Genomic DNA, 7,614 nt, shown 5'->3' on the forward strand with positions numbered 1-7,614 from the left:
ATCGCAGGATGGAAGCAGTTCCTAATAAGGCCGCCTTTTGCAATTGACTAATGGCAAATTTGTCAATGCCAATGGTGTTCAAGTGATGCTCCAGTTGTTTTGGGATTGCACCCAAGGCGCCTATTACTATTGGTACTACCCTTGCTTGCCTTTGCCACAGTCTTTCTATTTCTATTTGTAGGTCTTTGTATTTCGTTATCTTCTCCAGTTCTTTCTCATCTATTCTGCTGTCTCCAGGCACTGCCACATCCACTATCCAGAATTTTTTGTCTTTCTTATCGACAATTGTTAAGTCCGGGGTGTTATGTTGCAGGTGCTTGTATGTTTGAATTCTGAAGTCCCAGAGCAGTTTAACTTTATCATTTTCTATGAGTTTCTCTATTTTATGATTTCACCAGTTCTTGCTTACAGACAAATGATATTTCTTGCAGGTCTTCCAATGCACCATTGTTGCTACTTTGTCATGCCGCTGCTTGTAGTCAGTCTGTGTGATCTTCTCGCAGCAGCTTACCAGGTGGTCCACTGTTTCTTCAGCTTCTTTGCATAGGCGGCACTTACTGTCTGTTGCTGTCTTCTCAATTTTGACTTTGTATGCATTTGTCCTTAAGGCTTGGTCTTGTGCAGCCAGAATTAGTCCCTCAGTCTCTTTCTTCAACTTTCCTGCTTTTAGCCATTGCCAGGTCTTGATATTATCTGCTTTCCCAGCTATTTTTTTTAAAAGCCATGTAGTGCTTTGTCTTCCCATGCTTCTATTCTGTTCATTTGGTCTTTCTTGTAGGCCAGTTTGGTCTCTCCAGTAATCAGTAAGCCTTCCTGATATACTAAATTCAGTGCATCTTCATCATTGTCCTTCAGATATTCTTCCAAAGCCATTTTTTTTTCCTTCAACCATCTGATGTACTTGCAGCATTCCACGTCCACCTATTTGCCTCGGTAGATAGAGTCTGTCAATGTCACTGCATGGATAAAGGGCATGATTCATTGTCATTATTTTTCTTGTCTTCCTATCCATTGCTTTTAGTTCTGCTTGAGTCCAGTCCACTATTCCAGCTGTGTATCTAATGACTGGAATTGCCCAGGTGTTGATTGCCTTCACGGTATTTCCTCCATTGAGTTTGGACTTTAAGATCTTCTTCACTCTCTTGATGTATTCACCTCTAATCTTTTTCTTCACTTCAGTGTTGACGGCTTTAAAAATACCCAAGTATTTGTAGTAATATTCCTCATCCAGATTTTTAATGTTATTTTCATGAGGTATCTTTATTCCTTCAGTTTTCACTATTTTTCCTTGTTGGAGAGTAAGTGTGGCACATTTGTCCAAGCCAAACTACATTGTAATATCTTGGCTATATATACGGACAGTGTTCAACAGGGATTCTATTTCAGATGATGTTTTTTTCTTACAGCTTCAGATCATCCATGTAAAGGAGGTAGGATAGTCTGGCAGATGTTTTTGATGTTTGATAGCCATGTCCTGAGTTATTCAGTATTGCTGACAGAGGAAACAGTGCAATAACAAATAGTAGTGGTGATAATGAATCTCCTTGAAATATTCCTCTCTTGATATTAACCTCTCCGTCTTTCACCATTGACCTGCAACTGTGTCTTCCATTGTGCCATTGATCTTTGCACAAATTTTCTGATGTTTCTACTGACTCCTGTTATTTCTAGGCACTTGATTATCCAGTCATGTGGCAGAGAGTCAAATGCCTTTTTGTAGTCAATCCATGCCACATTCAGGTTGGTCTTCCTTTTCTTGCAGTTTTCCAAGATCATTTTGTCTATTAGGAGTTGATCTTTTGTTCCTCTGCTATTGGGGCAGTTTCCTTCAATCACTGTGTATTTGCGATGGGTAAACACCTTTTCTTCCAGTAGTTCTGCAGCTGCTGGCCTTGGTTGCTCAGCCAACAGTCCTGAGTCCTGTAACCCACTTTTCACCAGATATCCAGGAACTCCAACATCTAGCACGGACCTTGTTAACCCGGGCGACATCTGAGCCAGTATGGCATTCTGAAATTTACGTCTCACCATATTTTTTATGGGAGAGACACTCTATGGTTCAACCTCTGGCATAGCTCTCATCTTCCTCAGAGTACACAAGCCCCACAACCACGTCAAGATAGTGCCTCACTGGGGTTTATTATTATTACTATTAGTAGTAGTAGTAGTAGTAGTATTACTCTGAGTTATAAATACTCCTCAGATAGGTCTGCAGAAGTTCGACCAGTATTTAAATGAATGGTAGTTAGCTTAGAAGACATCAGAAAAATTATTAATGGAAAGGAGCAGTAAGATCTATAGTTTTATAAAGAACACAATAAGTATTTATACAACTAAAGTATTGCCTAGTAGCAGAGTCAAGCACAAGTCTAATTTAGTAATTATGATTTAATGGAAGTAAAATTCCTACATGGTCAACACACACAGTATGCTCCTCCATACAATGTTGGACTGTATTTCCCATCATTCCTTAACATCTGAAGTTACATGTTGTCCATTCCTGACATATATTTCTGAACTATGTTCAGATCCCCTCTAAAAAAACCCAGCCAGATACATATCTGTAAATCCATTCAGAAATCTAAATGTGTGCATATTGGACTTAAAACTCATTTTAATTCCAAGTGAGAAATTTATGAACCACCTCTTCCAAAAGTAATTTATCTTACATAATCAACAATTTGTAGCGGTCACATTTTGACCTAAATGGTATTATCTGAGCTCAAAATCCTAAGGATTTATCCTTCGTGCCATACTTTAAATAATTTAAACTTAGTGAAACAAAATGCTTTTGCATAATACTGAATTTAAACTATGTACCTTTTGAACTGCAAAAATTGCATTGATAGCAATTCCAATGTATCAACTATACCGGACATGTCAAACTCGCGACGTCACGTAACATCGCGCAATGTATTGGGACAGTTTTGCCACTGCCAGCAATAGGGTGGGCACAGCTTCCAGATGACGCATCTGGTCCGTGGGCTGGCAATTTGACATCCCTGAACTATACTTACTACTGCTATTATTAACTGAACACATAGTGTTTTGCATTTGAAATATTGTAGTAGATCAGCCACCAATGTATTACTTATAGTTTCCAAAAGTAATTGAGAAACTTCTTTAAAACTTCTCTGGTTTATTGTACTCAGTTCTTCATTGTATAGAACTATTGGAAACGCTCAGCATATTCAACACAATGCACATTCTCCAAACCAATTTCACTCAAGTATACCATTGAAATTATAGGTGTTTCATTTCAAAACCCACTTTTTTAATGGCATTCTTGAGCTTTGTAAAACAAACAGCACAAGAACACTTCAGAAACAATAAAAGCTGAAACACAGTTTTTGAACATACTGTACTATATAAAGTGATTTAATCCACAGTTAATTGTTCCTTTTTCACAACTAATTTACAGGAACATAATAGATAAGTCAACCCAGAAGCTCAAACAAATCTGTGAATCTTTAAGTTTCCAGTAGCATTTCCACCCCCATGTCAGTTTGCCCAGCATTAGTCTCATGATGCAATCTTTGAAGGAGAATATTTGTAGCTCAGGGTTGAAACGAGTTAGCACTGATGATGTTACCTAGTTAGGGTAATGAAACATCTGCAAGAAAACAAACAAGCTCAGAGAGCACCAAGGACCCCTCAATGCAATCTTTATCATATTTGGAAAAAAGCTAATTAGTTACTAAAAAACTAATATTAAATGAAAGATGAGAGCCAGTTTGATCCAGAAATTAAGGCACTAGACTAGGTGCCAGGAGACTGTGGGTTCTGGTCCTGCCTTAAGCATGAAACAAGGCTGTGTGACATTGGGCCAGTCACTCTTACCCAATCCACTTCTGAGGATTGTTGTTGTGGGGAAAATAGTAAGAGAAAGGATTATTATGTGTGTCCATTGCCTTGAGTTATTTATAAAATAATAAAAGATGGGATTTTTAAAAAATCAAATAAGTAAATAATATACATAGAAAATTTCCCTTCAATTCAATTATTTAACACATCAGCAAAAGGGGTACTATGTTCTTTAGTTCATTTAATTTGTTAAAGCAGAAACTGGAATAATATGTATTACTTGGATAATTGTGAAAGTATAGATTTCACTTCTTTATCGCACTGTGAATAAAGCATAACCATTACAGGAATTACCGGTAGATATGATATGGAGACCAACAATAGAAAACAATAATTTTGTTGGAAATTCCACTAATCAAATATTTTTTTTATAAATGCTTTGTTATAAATAAATAATGTGCAGGCTTTCCTCTGAATGTAATGGTGGAATTAGTCAGGAAGGTTTGGTGTTAACTGCTAAGTCTATTCACTGCTCTAAATTGCTCACAAGAAAAAAAAAGCTATCAAAGTGTATTATTTTACATGCACATGAATGAACTATAATTCAAATGGATTAACTATCTGTACTTGTTGTGCTTTGTATGTAAGTAGGAGGAATAAACAAGGACAAAAAGCAGCTTATTCACCTGCTACTAGAATAATATACCTACAGTTATATATTGATCACAAATACAACCTAACAGGCATAGCAAATGAAAATGTAAGAAGCAATGTAGACAATACTTTGAAATATAAAGTCACAAAAATCAAAATTCCAGCATTTTTCACTTAATAATTTTATTGCATTTATGTGCATCTTATGAACAAAATAAATAGCAATTTATAAACTAAAGGAAACTGATAAACAGAATAAAAAGATTTTAAACATTTACAAATCCAACTAAATATAACTTACCAGGGACTAAACCCCATTCAACCCCCAGGGACATATTCCAAAGCATGCATTGGATTGGCTGTACAATGCTATCTCTATTCAAAGTTATTCTGTCAACAAAATATTGAAACGCATGAATAATGGATATGCCAACTAAAGGCTTAACAACACTGTTTTATAAATTATATTCTTTTTTTACAAGGCTGAAATATTGTTTTTATGATAGAACAAGTACTTTTCTTCAAATTAGTTATCAATTTAGTTGTGAGCTATGTTTTAAAAGTGCAGAATAGAAAAAAATATCCGTATCTAACTGATACTTAGTTCAGTTCTGCAAAATACCATCTACATTTTTTTACTTATTCATATGCCTGTTATTCAGAGCTGGACAGAGATAGACTGCATGGAATAGCACCTGTGATATTTCTGGTGGACTGGTTAATTTTTTGCAAAGGCAGCACTTGCATCATCAGTACTGCTAAAACATGTAATGGTTTATACTTGGTAATAATAATATTAAAAGTCAAGTCACACATAATTATATATCAAACACTACAAAGTAAATTACTCAAAAGCTAAAAACACTATTCAAAAACTGTGAAAATGGTTAAAATACAATCAACTCACCAAAAGAATCAATACATGTATCAATAAGTTCATCTAGGCTGACTCCCTTGCTTAAGTGTCCCAACGACATCATTATGCAGAATTCAGTAGTTTCAGCAAGATCTGAAGATCAGTAGCTGCCTTGGGATCAATGCTGCATCTTTGAAGCGTTCCTAAAGAAAGAACAGGGAGAGAACACCAGTCACATGATAGAATAACATCTCACAAAAGCCTCTGCAGCAGGTTATAAAATACAACAGTTGCCAGGATCACAGGAACTGGGTTATTGAAACAGTCCCTTCCCACTTAATACATCAAAGATTCCATGGAAGATATTTCCTTCCATAAATGTATTCATTAGTCCATGTTTTCTAAAGAACCACATGTGGTTCTTATGGCACACAAAGCTCTCTATTATTATACAACCATCAGTAATCTCTGTCCATTTTCTTTAAGTCTTTAAGCATACACAAGAAACCGTAAGAAAAAGCAATGAGTAACCAAAATCATAGCTTGCATATATGCATACATTGTGCTAAGTCATAGTCCCTTCACCTATGAACAAATAAGAAATCACATTTTTATTTCTTTAGATAATATACTAAAGCATAATATATAATAACTAACTTCACACAAATTTGCAGATGACACCAAGCTGGCAGGAATAGCCAACACTCCAGAAGATAGGCTTAAGATACAGAAGGATCATGATAGACCTGAACATTGGGTGCTATCTAACAAAATGAAATTCAATGGTGAAAAAAGCAAGGTGCTACATTTAGGCAAGAAAAAACAAATGCACAGGTACAGTATAGATGGTACCTTGCTTAATGGTAGTAACTGTGAGAGGGATCTTGAAATCCTAGTGGACAATCACTTAAATATGAGCCAGCAGTGTGCTACAGCTGCCAAAAAAAACCCAACACAGTGCTAGGTTGCATTAACAGAGGGATAGAATCAAGATCATGTGAAGTGTTAATACGGCTTTATAATGCCTTGGTAAGGCCACACTTGGAATACTGCATCCAGTTTTGGTCACCATGATGTAAAAAAGATGTTGAGACTCTAGAAGGAATGCAGAGAAGAGCAACAAAGATGATCACAGGACTGGAGGCTAAAACATATAAAGAACGGTTGCTGGAATTGGATATATTTAGTTTAATGAAGAGAAGGACTAGGGGTGATATGATAGCAGTGTTCCAATATCTCAGGGGTTGCCACAAAGAAGAGGGAGTCAAGCTGTTTTCCAAAGCGCCCAAAGGCAGGACAAGAAGCAATGGATGGAAACTAATCAAGGAAAGAAGAAACCTAGAACTAAGGAGAAATTTCCTGACAGTTAGAACAATTAATCAGTGGAACAACCTGCCCTAGAATGTTGTAAATGCTCAAACACTGGAAGTTTTTAAAAAGAGACTGGACAACCATTTGTCTGAAATGATATAGGACAGGTTTTCCTGCCTGAGCAAGGGGTTGGACTAGAAGATCTCAAAGGTCCTTTCCATCATCATCATCATCATCATCATCATCATCATCATCATCATCATCATTATTATCTAAAACTAAACCAAGCACATTATGATTTAACATATGGTATGAACTAATACAGAACCACAGAAGTGGAGCAATTCCATTTCTAAGTAGCCTCGACTTATGAATGTAATGGAGCCTGCAATTTTGGTCATAAGTTGTAACGGGGTCATCACATGATCACACCCAATTTTACCTTTTTTACAGCAGTCATTAAGCAAACATAGTGGTTGTAAATCAAATACATTCATCATTAACCAAACTCAATGCTCACTAAGCGGCATTTTTTGCCGGAAACCGGAAGTAAACACAGTTTTCTGGAAAAACATCATAAATTGTAGTCAGATGACTGTAGATGCTACAAATGGCCATAAATGTGGGCTGGTTGCCAAGTGGAAATGGGAAGTCAAATTCAAATCATAAGTTCCTTTTTCAAAATCCATTGTAACTTTGAATGGTCACTCTCTGATCAGTCATAAGTTGAAGATTACCTGTACTGTATTTCAACTTCTTGCCATTAAAGGAAACCATTGCTATAGAATCCTTGAAAGGCACTCAACAAAGTTCTGCTTAAAAGCCTCCAGTAATGAAAAATCCATCTCTGTCTGCTTCTGAATAAATTGTACTATGCTACCAACACTCCTCCTCTTTTAACATCTGATCCTGTTGGTTCAGATCTCATGGTTCATATTAAAAGAAAAGATCCAATTTCTCTAAACAAATTAAGTAAGATATGGGTTGGA

The sequence above is a fragment of the Vipera berus genome (assembly GCF_964194415.1).
Source record: "Vipera berus genome assembly, chromosome: 1".
Taxonomy (NCBI): Eukaryota; Metazoa; Chordata; class Lepidosauria; order Squamata; family Viperidae; genus Vipera; species Vipera berus.